Source organism: Emydura macquarii, unplaced genomic scaffold (genome assembly GCF_026122565.2).
Source record: "Emydura macquarii macquarii isolate MOO-44397 ecotype Brisbane River unplaced genomic scaffold, CSIRO-AGI_Emac_v2 contig_1146, whole genome shotgun sequence".
Classification (NCBI taxonomy): domain Eukaryota; kingdom Metazoa; phylum Chordata; order Testudines; family Chelidae; genus Emydura; species Emydura macquarii.
The window spans coordinates 13,451,665-13,465,467 of NW_027131283.1; the positions used below are offsets into that span (position 1 = coordinate 13,451,665).

A 13,803-nucleotide genomic window follows, 5' to 3' on the forward strand; every position below is an offset into this window, starting at 1 on the left:
AAAACTATGAGGTAAACCTTGCACAGCGAGCTCTGATACAGGCAATGGGCAAGGAGAAGGAACTCAGCGGGCTGAGGAGGCACCGACCTTATACTACCGAAGGAAAGGCCCTAAGGTGGTGCCGGAGGTATCCTCCAAAGGTATTGCTGCAAAAAAGCTCTCCAGCTCTGGCATTCTGGGTACATACTAACCTTAGTGGAATGGGTGTGTGCAACCATCTGAAGAACTGCCCAGGAGTGAAATATGGCTACACCCAGCTGTGTTGAATGAGTCAATCCCCCAAAACCCTGAGTAAACCTATGCTGAGTAAACCCCCATGGAGAGGACATGTGCAAGGTCCTATGAGCTATCTGAACTCTTACTACAGCTTTATTGGGTGCACAGGGAGCCCCTGCACTGAAATGAGTTTTCTCAAAAAACAGCATCTTGCTCTGAAGTGCCTGGATAGTCACAAGTAGGGGACAGCTCTCATTTGTAGGAGGCAGCGAGCACTAAACTGAAAATGGACCCAAACTTTCACTGCGCAAAAGCTACCATTTTGGTTAGTTTCTACTAGAAACCAGACTGAAGGGCATTTTGGGCATTTCTGGTTTAGAGCTGGCTGCTGGAAGTTTTGGCTTTTGTGTTGATTGTTTTGACCAAGGTGGCAGAAAAACTGGCTATACCACTCATTTGCACTTAATTACCTGGGCATGTCGATTCCACATCCAACTCTTTCTCATCTAGCCTGTTAAGGAATATTTCTGATGTCCCAGAAACATTTAAAATAAACTTATTTGTGTAATTGCCAGCGACCACAAAGTATTTTTAATTTTTCAAAATATTCTGAGTTTTTTTTATTATGACCACACACAGCGAGCCCCACCCCACTGTGATAGACACTGTACAAAGATAATGAAGATAGTGTAGCCCATAGGGCTAGTTTGCCTTTATTATATTCACTGCTTTGTACTATATTCAGCAGTAATGCAAGAAACCTACAGGCCTGTATCCTGTAAGAAATTAGCTTCATCAAATTACCACAAGGCTTGAGGCCTATGAACTTTGAACAGATAAACAGCCCAACAGAAAATCTTCACGTATTGGGGAGCTGAAAATAGAGTGTTTAAGGGGAATTTCTGACCACAGGAACAACCAACCACAAGAGGGTCGAAGAGTCCAAACCATAAGTGTCATGACAATGAACTGACATACAACAGGTACATGAGCTACATCCGCAGGTACCTAAGCACAAGAGGGCCATGGTAACGAATTGACATATATGGTAATAAGTTGAGAAGAAGGACACTCCCACATTAGTAGGGTGAGGAAATACAAATAAGGAAAAGGGGAAAAACCCCCGACTATGCATCAAACAGAGGGGTGTCAGCGTAACATCATATAATAAATTACATCCCAGCCTAGGGGCATTAGGAGAAGGAGAGGTAGTCCGTGGGAGGTGCCAGAATGATGTCCATGGGTGATGAGGGGGAAGGTGATGGTGATGAGGAAGATGAGGATGAACATTTCAGGTTGTTCTGTAAGGGTTGGTGTGAGTATACGGACGGGCAGATGTACATTCTGTGGTATCTCGATCTACCTGACTGAGCTAGGATGCTTGTGAATGTGCTCAATGTATTAATGAACTACTGGTACATAGAGAAGAGTTCCTCTAGTGAGAGTATTGCAACTGTGCATATCGGGGTTCTCAACTACATAATAATACTGGGCCTGATCTTGGGACAAAAACTAGTCAACCCTCAAAATGATAACTGGGAATTCTTTAGTAACCTATAAATCATGCTACAATGCTCTCTGCTGCCCCAAAGAGCTTATGATCAAAGTAATTCTCACTTTGCTCAGAATCTATCCATCCACTAATCTACAGATGTGTGTGTTTACTCTGCACAAAGCACTATGAGATTGAGATCAGTATGAATACCTAGATAAAGAGGTGAACAGTGTCACTTGAAGCTATGGATACCCACATGGTTGGTGAGAACATTAGTTTTCCTGTAGTGGGATTTTCTATTGTAAGAATGGCACCAGTGGTGATCTTACCAACAACAACAACTGCCTTTAAAAAAAAAAAAAAAAAAAAGAATATTTACTCTGAAAAAAAACCCAAAAAACCCAAAACCAGTTTTGCCAGGTATGTAACTGATACACACGGGTACCTCACTCATGGCACAAGAATGAGGTCTAATTTGTGGCATGGTGCCAACCACTCAGTTATGCTCCACAACTTTCTCATCTATTCCACTTCTGAGCCAGCACACTTTTACATAGTAAAAGATATCTCCCCAAAGCTGCGGACTGGATTAAATGCCTCCTTCTGCATATCTACCCACAAACAATAAAACCATGACACACACATGCAACAGAGATGTCATTCCTTTAAACCCTGTACAAACACCAATATTGTTTTGTTCAGAAACCCCTTCCATTTATATTTTGACAAATGTTATGAGCACAAAACACTTCTAGGTGCCACTTAATATGACGTTAAGACCAATAGAGCCTGGAATTTTCCATAGATAACAAGTGGGTCTTTCCTAAGTATAGAGGCCACTTGTTTTAGTAAGTGATCATATTATCATCCCATTACAGTTAAATTCAAAACATTTTTTATTGAAACATTCTGGAGATAAAAGGGGCTTCATTAGGTAAATGGCTGTGTTGGGTTGTTTTTTTTTTTCCCCTGAAGCTTTATGTGATACACGTTGCCCCTAAGATTTTCCAGTCTATACATATCATAGACACAACACATGGACAAAACAACTGAATGAGGGGGAACACAAGATAAACAAGGAAACCATTATGATCAGCATAATAAAGAATAGTCTCAGAAAACCACCTGCTAAAAATCCCCAGTGCTTGTAAATTCATTGATCTGGTACTGTCTCCTAAACACAGCCATCTTTAAACAAGATGTGAACAGAACTATATTCATTTAGGGGATAAGAAGTATATGCAGTCAATATATCCATATACTTAATTTATATAGAGCATATAATAATTAGTCATTACTTATCTCTACAGTTGACCCTGAAGCCAGTGATGGGCAGAGGGTATTACCAAAGAGGGGAACTATCTGGGTCTCAGACTATCAACTAAACAGTTTAGTATGCTCAAAACACTGTTAAACTACAAGTTCCATGGGGCAGGGACTGTATTTCATTTCTGTACAGTGCCATGTACACCCTACAGCACTACAGAAATAATTATTCAAGAATTTTTCCTAGAAAGTAGGCCAGAATTTCAAGACTACCTTTATACCCACCTTGAGCCTGATTTTTCCAAGGTGCTGAGCACCCACCTTCAGCTGGAGTTTTGAGTGCTCAGCACTTCTAAAAATATCAAGGCTAAAATGTCTCAAAATCAGAGGATGCTTTTGAAAATTCTGGTCTGAATCTTTCACAGGTTCATAATGGGCTAAAAATTGCAACCAATCTGGTCTTTGACAGAAAATCCATACAACTTGGACTCTGACAAATGCAGTAGAGAGTCAAGCAGATTGCGTGTGGAATAACTGAAAGTTTCTAATTATTTGGCTTCACTCCAGATAGTGAACCTCTTCCACTTGACAGTATGAGGAGTACTTGAGACACACTTGTCTCTAACAAACCTAGCAGTTTGATATATGGGTCCATCTGAGGGAAAGCCTGTCTGTCTGTGAAGGTCTTTTCCTTCTTGTAAGAGAAGTCAGGCAGGAAAGTCTAGCTGGATAATATCTAAATTCAGGCTTTGAAGGCTTCTTAAGGCAAGGAGGAAGATTCGAAGTTTCCACTTTCTAATGCATGATAATACTTACCTATTATATCGTGTTTTTCACCTGTAGACCTCAAAAACCTTGCATATTATCCCCATTTTATAGATCAAGAAATTAAGGCACAGAAAGGTAAAGCAACTTGCCCAAGGTCACACAGCAGACTTGTAGCAGAGAACTTGCAACAGTGCCCTATCCACTGGACTACACTACCTCCTGATTACCATCTGGACCAGTATACTTATTTCTGCAATGTTAGTGCCTTTCTAACTGCCTTCACTGGAAAGTAAGCAATATTCGGCATAGAAGGGCCAGTTCCCCAAGTGTAAACCCTTCTGTATGGCCTTGGCAGTCAAGTAATGATAGTTTAAGATCAAGGAATGAATTTATATCTTTTAAAAGAGAGAAACTCCCATTGAACTACAGAGGCTATACAGGGTTTTGTTTTTTTTTTAAATACATTTATTTTATACAATTAAAATATGTGCATACTTGAATCCTCCAAGTATACTTGAGTATGTTTCATATCGGGGAACAACATGCTAGTTAGGAAAATTAATGCAGCCAACAGGCAAAATATTTTTAACATGGTCCTTTGTGATACCTGCCTTACTTTGCTACACCCTTCCCACTAAGAAAGGTGAGAAGGTTCCAAGCAATATCCCTAAATTTTTCACATGTGGAAAGGAGCAGCTGGGAGCTATATTGTTTTATATGGATATTTGGATTTTCAAAAAATCTGTATAAAAGTCTCTGGATCTTTCTGCCTCTTTAGTATTTATATTGACTGATAAACCATGAAGGGACATCACATGAATTCCCCCGACAGAGCTGAGCACAAGCACAGACATCACCTGTGAAGCAGTATGCTGACCGGTTTACTTTGGAACTTTCAGTAGTCTGGATTTGAATGTAACATAGCCCTATAAACATGCCTGCATCCTGCCCCAGAAACACCCAGGGCTCTGCCCCTCCATGCCAGGAGCACCAAGATAGAAAGCGAGAGGGACAGAGTCTCACATGCACGCCCAGCCCTGATCCCCACTCCAGGTGTGACACAGTGAGGCTCAGTCTGGCAGGATCCAAGTGTGGAGGGGATCCATGTGTGGGGTGAGACAGTTCTGTGTGGGGCAATATGGGTGCGGGCAGCCCACTGGGGGTTCTGGGTGCCAGGGGAATTGGACTCCGCAAGGGGGTCCAGGTGAAGGTGGCTGGGGCTTGGCGGGGGAGTCCAGGTACAGGGAAGGTGGGGCTCAGTGGGAGGGGATGGAGTGCGGGAGGCTCAGCTGGGGTGGTGTGGATGCAGGCATGCGCGTCTGGATGCAGGGGTGGGGCTCGGTAGGAGGGTCTGGATGCAGGAGGCAAGGCTCGGCAGCATGGAGGTTCAGGTGTGTGAGGCTCTGTGTGGGGGGTTCTAAGTACAGAGGGGTGAGTCTCGGCAGGTGGGTCTGGCAAATGGAGAGCAGCTCCTTGTACAATGACTCCCTCTCCCCATAGCTGAGGAGTGATGGGGCAGAAAGTGGGCAGCTGGGGGAGCTGCAGAGCTTCCTGCAGCCAGAGGAGGTTTCTAGGGGTGGATATGACCCAGCCCCAGCCACTCCTTGCAGGGGAACGGACTAGCAGGTGAGCCTGGCACAGGGCCAGGGTGTCTCCAGCCCCCCAGTGATTTACCTCTCCACCAGCTGGTCTGGGCACCTGAAATGACGCACTTGAGCTGCTGAGGAGGGGCACATGACTGCTCTTGTGGCTTCCATTTGCTTCCCCATGAGAAAGTCATTTTTCTTCAGGGAAGCGAAGATATCTATCTGCAGGGGACATGAATTCTGCACATGCGCAGTGGTGCAGAATTCCCGCAGGAGTAATATACTGGCTACCACTGTAAATTAACTGTCACAAATCAAGCCAAATTGATCAGCATTTTGGTCAACTGTGCACCTTGTAATCCACACACAAAAACCCATCAATATTTATTTGTATTACAATAGCATGTAAAGGCTCTTGATGACAGTTGCTGCAATGAAGTCGTATTTCCAAGAACATACTACAGTTAGTACATTCACTATATACTATGATTTATCATTAGAAAGTGAAAAGTGACAAATTTCTCTAATTTAAAAAATTCTACAATTTCCAGTCTACAGTGTGAATTAGGATATTCTCCTGTAAATAAAAACAACTGATGAAAGTGGCTTGTACTGTGCTGCAGACATGTTTTGGGCAGAAAAGCTAGCATGATCCAGAAGCTAAAAAGTCAACCTTTTTCAGGATTAAGAAAATCACAGCTTTTAATGTTTTTCCCCCATTTGTGGCTTAATAGGAGCAATCAAAGCAGATGATAGAGGCTTCTGAAATACCCAATTGATATGACGGAACATAAGTCACATATCTGATCCACTATTTCTCTCAAATGACAACAGAAAAGCCACAATAACGGGGAGCGCTAAACAGTTTTGGTGAGAAACTAAATATTGTAAAACAATATAATGAAGAAAAGTAAAACTCTCCTTCATTTCAGTCAAACAAAGAGTTCAAGGATTCCCTAGACTATATAGGGCATACTTTTCATACTCTAGTGAGTGATAGGAAGTAGCATACGTGTGATAATATATACACCCAGACAGTATTATCAGCCTTCCACTAGAATCTGTTCTGATTGGTTAGAGATGGGTCTGAACTAGAGTCCCTGATTCAAGATCACATATGAGTTTCTATAATGGTGTGATCCAAATACTCCCAATGTTTTGGACACTTTGGCTCAGAGTCAGATTTCAACCCCTCAAGCTCACAAGTATTCAGGTGGGGGGAACCGGGCTTTTTTGCCCCCCTTACCTGTTACCAGAGAACTTGCCTCACAGGAACCAGCTATACTTAAAATAAAGTCCAGTATTTTTTCTTGCCCATGTAGATGTGAAATGAATGACAATAAATCACCACTTTTATTATCATCAAGCTGGAGAAATTTTGTATAAAACCATTTAAAAAGTGAAACTGCAAAAACTAACCAAATATTTTATTTATAACTAAGTGTGAAACAAAAAGAGAAAAGACTAATGGCTGGTAATCCACCAAGAGCTTTTCACTCGTCTTTGTATCACCATCCCATACAAAAGCAAGATGAAGATAGTGGAGGAGGAAGAGAGAGGGGAGTAAACGACAAAATTTATGTTGTACAACACCACATTCAAAGTTGTAGAAAAAATTTCCTATTTCAAAATTTCACACATGCATCCAGCAAAGCAGAGATGACTAAACAAATGGCCTGCAAGACAAATACAACCATTTCCTTCTGAGGAGTAGATCCTTGGAAGCTAAAAGGCTTCTCTACCTCCATCTTGATCTGAATTAAGTGCCCCTTGGAACCAGATGGAGCACTGCATGAAGGGACCCGTGCCCTCTCTGACCCTGAGCCAGATGGAGCACTGCATGAGGGGACCCGTGCCCTCTCTGAGTTCTACTGCGTATTAAGATAAGACTAGCTACTACAGTACTCTCTGCGATATGACCCTCAAGCTCCTCACTACTGCTAATGTGTCCCTCTGTTGAGCAAACTTTGAGCATTCCCCTTTTAAAGACAATTTACTGCTGAAGATATGTAACAGTTGAAGTCCAAAACACAATCTCTGGCCTCCATTTTATAATTGCTGTTAAGTGGAGATAATCCAGTACCACCACACTTGGCAATTGAAACATGGTCTTCAAGTCTTTTATCTCTCCTTCATATGCCTTTGTCCCTGCGTTCATCCATCACTCATACCATGTCAAATAACACAACTAATCTCTGTGTTTCCTGGAACAGTTTATCTGAAATACACTCAACACGATTTCTTTGTTACAAGAATCTCAGTACATCACTTAATGCAACTAAATTAAGCTAATCAACTGAGAAGACTAAAACTTCAAATTACAATGCGTTTGGAGATCATGTAATTATATTAAAAAAAAAAACACAGAAAAAACAAGTTGTGTTAACCAAAAGCACTGTAGTTGAAGTAATTCTCTTTTTTCCTTGAATGTTCTCTGCTGTATCATGCTGCTTACAGGCAGTGAGATGGGCTGTAACAGTACTCTTAATTTAGCAGTTACTAGTTTATTAAACTATTACTTGAATACTCAAAAAATCTGTTGATACAAAAGGAACCAGATATTTTGCAGAATATTAATTTTATGGTGCTAACATTTATTGTAAAAATAAGGTATTGCATGGGTGCAATTTATGCCATATATGTAACATCTAAGAAAATAAAATTTATATTTTGGGGGTGGGAGGAACCACTATGAATACATATCACAAGACCCAGCCAAAAATCTTTTTTGCTCCTCTTCCTCTATCCTACCAATAGGTCAAAGTGTCAAAGAACATAACAGGTGCCATATACTTAACACTGCAATCTACTGCACTTGTTAAAAGTTCATGCCCATAAGACTGAAGGAAATGAAAATATTAAAGCTGACCTTTTCTGAAATGGTCTTCTCTTAGTAACAAACTGACAATCAATACTGTTAGAAACTTCAGCATTTTAAGAGAAAAAAAATCCCAGAGATGTGTGATGCTGCGGCCCCAATGATGTGAGAATTTTCTATTCAATTATGTTCCATAAGATATTAAACCCATATGCTTATGTATACTTAAGAAAACAGGTACAAAGCCAAAAAGATTAATTTTACCTTGCTATTATCGATGACAGAATAAAATTAAAAAAATAAAAATAAAACCAAAAGCATTTTAATGACATTCCAATTTTAGGAATTCATTTAGAACTTCTACCCTTTTTACCAGAGGACATTCAATGGGGTGCTAAGATGACAGGCCTTAGTCTTCAAGACACAGGTGTGAGGAAGGAAGGCCTCCTCCACAACATTCCACACAATTCCCTGTAAGCCAATCCATCAAGCAGGAAAGGTGGCTATCTTAGAGAGAACTCTCCAAGGGTGCTGGAACAATTTACATAGTGGGGGTGTCACCACTTCAAGTCAAAGGGTGCTGCAGGACCCCATAGCACCCTTATTCCAGCATCTAGAGGACTCTCTGTGACTCTTCTGTCTCCTTTAAGTTGGATACAGCATGTTATAAAAGAAGTCAGACAGCAGCAGGAGAGAGGAGAAAAACAAAGAGTAAAAATATCCTAGAGTGATGGGGAGAAGGGCAATGGAAGAAAATTCAGAATACCGCTGATCATCTTCAAAGCAAATGACTAATGAAATTATCCCACAGGCTATGGAGGGCTACCTATCTATTTATATAGTTTTCATGATTAAAAATAAACACACAAAATCAGACTGTGTAGGATTATATGTTAACATCCTAACTTTGATCTTTGTTATTCCTGAACTGTGGTTATGTTGCTAGTGAATGTTTCACTAAATGCTTTACTAACACATTAAGTTAAACAAAACCAAACAAAGCCTCAAAACCCCCCCCCCCCCCCCGTTAAAAACATTAGAATCTGACAGGAGGACCACTGAAATCAGGACTGCATTCTTAAACCTTATCACCAAAATCAAGCTAGAAAATTCAGAGATAGGAAACTGCCTTAAGGTGCAATTCTATTCTTAAAACGATTAAATAAAATGACACCATCTTACCATATCTGTTTTTGGGCCAGATCTTCAGCTGGTGTAAATCTGTATACCGCCATTAGCTTTAATGGGACTGTGCTGATTTACAGTAGCTGAAGAACCCTTTCTATGCTTTTAGAATAGTATCTGCCAAGTTCAGTAATAAAAAAAAGTTTTCACCACTTTTTACTCCTGTTAGCCCTGTAATGCAAACACAAGCAAAGAACAAAATGAGCTGGATTCTATCTTACCATATATCAACATAAGTATTTCCTAAATTACAACCAGTGGCACCTGTGCAAACACACAGGTGGCACAGCTATCACCAAGAACAGCATTTTTTGGCTCATCCATCATATGTTACACTAGTGACAACACACAAAAAGGAAAGAATACAGGCTCAGTTCTTAAGCTGAGTTTGCAGCACTGGCAGTTAAGAAAAAACAAAAAAAAAATTTTCAATTACTTTTAAACTGATGATGCTATACTGAACTCCTAGAAAGATATGGACTCTTAATTGTGCCATTTTTACAAAGGCTGAGTAAAGGTAATATTGGGTAAATTTAAAATGTATTAGAGATAAGTTGGCACAACAGTATGAGATGGGCTCAGCACTGGTGTTCAGTTTTAGTGCTGAATTTCTTTGGTTACCTTAAAACCAGACTATGCTTGGATTATATAGTTCATTTCTATCCATCACCACTGATCATAGAAAACAAACACTAACACTTCAAGAGTTTTTACCAAGATATACAGGTGACTGATGTCTACGCCTAGAATTTTAAAAATGAACACGAGACAAAATAATCAAAGAAATGTTTATTATTTAAACAAGGAGCTGCTACATCAACGTGTAAAATGCCTGCACTCTTTGGATATTATCCTAAAAATCAACCGGATCTCTAAATACAAGAACACAAACATGCTCTGGTGGTGGATTTCTAATCCCACTGGAGGAAAGTCCAGATCATCTCCATTTAAGGTCATGCAAGCAGCAGCTGCACATTTTTGTTCCCCAGAAGAAAAGGAAGCACGCCAAAGACTCCAACATGTATTCCTTTTTAAAACCTTTTCTTTTCTAATGTCCCCAACTAGTTCATTTCTGTCTGACCACCTTGTAACATATACTGAAGAGTTAATCAGAAAAATGCAGTACACATTTAAGTATAATTTGCGGATTTATGGCACTGGTATCTCAATAGGAAGCACATTAGATATTTTAAAAATAAGACTACACAGATAACTGAGCCCCCTCTTCCATGTTTCATAAAACAGAAAAGGAAATTTAAGACTGATGTTGATACAGAACTTTGTTAAACAACTTGTCTAATCTAAGACCAGTTTGTCTGCAAGCAGTATGACAAGATTCACAGTGGACATAATTGTAACATGTACTTAGTCTGAATCTGTACTTTTTATTCAGATATGTTAAATGGTTCTGGAGTAGACAGTCCTAAAATGGTTTTAGAAATACACAGGAGAGATTCATTAAATTCCTTTGGAGTGACTGTTCAATGATTTGTACTACTCTATCATTTATTTCCTTGTCATAAATTAAACACAAAAGTATCAAATTTTAATCAATTTAGATGAAACTACTGGATTGAAGGCAATTTCCCCCCAACATATCACAATACTACATATGCAAAAACAAAAGATCCTTCTGAAGCATACACAGACATACCACTAAAGTGGCAGTAACAGACTAATGCATGAAAATCAACAAAGACAAGTTAAAAGTCTTGGAATGAGTAAATGATGACAGCAAAATACCACTTTTGCTATGTTCATCTGTACAAGTGATGGACTTAATTACAGCTAGTGGCATGTTGGGTGTTGTAGTCAAATCACTAATGATTTTAACAGTACAAATTTCACTGTAAAAAGCAGAAGTGAAGCAGGTGTCTTTAAGCTCGAGAAAGAACTTTTGCTAAAAGTGGTTCATTGTGTCTCAAGTCAGAACAGCACCACAATGTACCCATCAACAGTAAGTGAATTCTTTGTGGGACTGCATCCTGTGATAAATACATGATGCTTCCTTTATAAAGGGGAAATACATTTCTCCTGAGATGTCAGAGATTCATAATACTAACATTGCCACAACAACTGAATTATGAGGCCTTATGCACAAGTAAAGAACCACCACCATTCACTGTTCTTGATATTGAAGGACAATAGAAAACTGCCATATTTACTGTATTAGGACAAAAGCTTCAAGCTCAGGTTGCGTTAAAGTTATTGTAACAGTTTTACAGGACCTGACATCTCTAAAATAAGTGTAAATTCTAAGTGAAGCTCATCAAAACAGTGGGGAAAAAAGTATTTAAACACAAACACTTTTTTTTTTTTATATGCTGCAAGACAGAATCCTTCTCAGCACACTGTCTGGTTTGTATTTGTCTATTAAAGTAGCATGGTTTTATAGGGCAGAGACCACATTTTCCTTAGTTTATTATAGTGCCAAATACAGTGTGTGTTATTATAAAGAATTATATCTGACCACAACAGAATTTGATTTTGAGGTAAAGGGCAAGAGAAGTAACTATTTTAACCATATGGGGAGAAATAAAAGTATTCCCAGTTTATCTGGGGTAAAATCCTGCCCCACATCTAGTCTGTGGGTGTGGAGATCTTGAAATGCAGCACAACTGCATTAGTTCCTCTGTTGTGGGGAAGGAAAGTTTTGGGGAACACAACAAGGACACACACACTATGACAAAGGATAGTGATCAGGTGTATAACAATACTAAAAGCTAAATACATACCACATTGCTTAGTAAACCCATTTTAACAAATGAAAATGGTTCAATGTTTGTGACGATGTTCAAGACCCATAAGAAAAAAATTGGGATAATTCATATCAAAGCAAAACATTCAGCAAAGGCCGATTTTTATTATGGGGGAATATTTTGCCATTATAGCAAATTCACCATCTTAAAGAATTTTCTAGAGCTTTCTTAATTGATCATAATTTTATACAACACTATATATTTGCATCCAGCCCCATCTCCACCATTTCAGACACTTCCATGGTGAAAAGTTCCAGAGGGGTAGCCGTGTTAGTCTGTATACAGCAAAAACAACGAGAGTCCTGTAGCACTTCAAAGATTAACAAATTTAATTTCTGCAGGCATAAGCTTTCATGGGCTGCAACCCACTTCATCAGATGCAAGAAATAGAAATCAGATAGGGGGTCTATATATATATATATACACATCCAAGAGTAAGGAACAACAATGGGGAGGGAAGGTGTTAGCAAAGTCCATTCAGTTAGATTAGATGAGGCCTATTCACAACCATTGATTAGAAGGTGAGAATGTGTGAACAGTGACAATTACTTCTTGTAATGAGAGAACCATTCCAAGTCCCTATTCAGACCCAGTCTGATTGGGTCAAGTTTGCATACGAGTTCCAGCTCATAATAATACCACCCTATACCGAAAACCAACTGACCGCAATACAAATCTTCATGCTTCCAGCTTCCACCCTGGACACATTACATGATCCACTGTCTACAGCCAAGACCTAAGATACAACCGGATTTGTGCCGATCCCTCAGACAGAGACAAACACCTACAGGACCTCCATAAAACATTCTTAAAACTACAGTACCCACCTGGAGAGGTGAAGAAACAAATTGACAGAGCCAGACTGGTACCCAGAAGTCACCTACTACAGGACAAACCCAATAACCCCCCCCCCCCCCAAAAAAAAAATAAAAAAAAAAAACAAAAAAAACAGAACACTACTGGCCATCACCTACAGCCCCCAGCTAAAATCTCTCCAACACATCATTAAGAATCTACAACCTATCATGGCAGATGATCCCTCACTTGCTCAAGCAGTGGAGGCAGACCTATCCTTGCTTACAGACTGCCCCCCAACCTGAAGCAAATACTCATCAGCAACCGTACACCATACAAGAAGAACACTAACCCAGGAACCTATCCCTGCAACAAACCCTGTTGCCAGCTCTGCCCGCACATCAACTCTAGTGACACCATCACGGGTCCTAACCACATCAGCCATACCATAAGGAGCTCATTCACCTGTATACCTACTAATGTAATATATGCCATCATGTGCCAGCAATGCCCCTCTGCCATGTACATTGGTCAAACCGGACTGTCACTAAGCAAAAGAATAAATGGACACAAATCAGACATAAAAAATGGTAACATCCATAAATCAGTCGGAGAGCACTTCAATCTCCCAGGACACTCTGTAGCTGACTTGAAAGTTGTAATACTTCCACAAAAAAACTGCAAAAACAGACTTCAGCGAGAAACTGCAGAGCTGGGACTCATATGCAAATTTGACACAATCAGACTGGATCTGAATAGGGACTTGGAATGGTTCTCTCATTACAAGAAGTAATTGTCACTGTTCACATATTCTCACCTTCTAATCAATGGTTGTGAATAGGTCTCATCTACTCTAACTGAATGGACTTTGCTAACACCTACCCTCCCCATTATTGTTCCTTACCCTTGGATGTG

General features: G+C 39.9%; 1 protein-coding gene across 3 annotated transcripts in view; it reads right to left on the minus strand.

Annotated features, from left to right (window-relative positions):
* The window catches only part of CEP85L (centrosomal protein 85 like), a 153,010-nt gene that overhangs the window by 50,014 nt on the left and 89,193 nt on the right, over positions 1-13,803 (minus strand). The window lies entirely within an intron of this gene.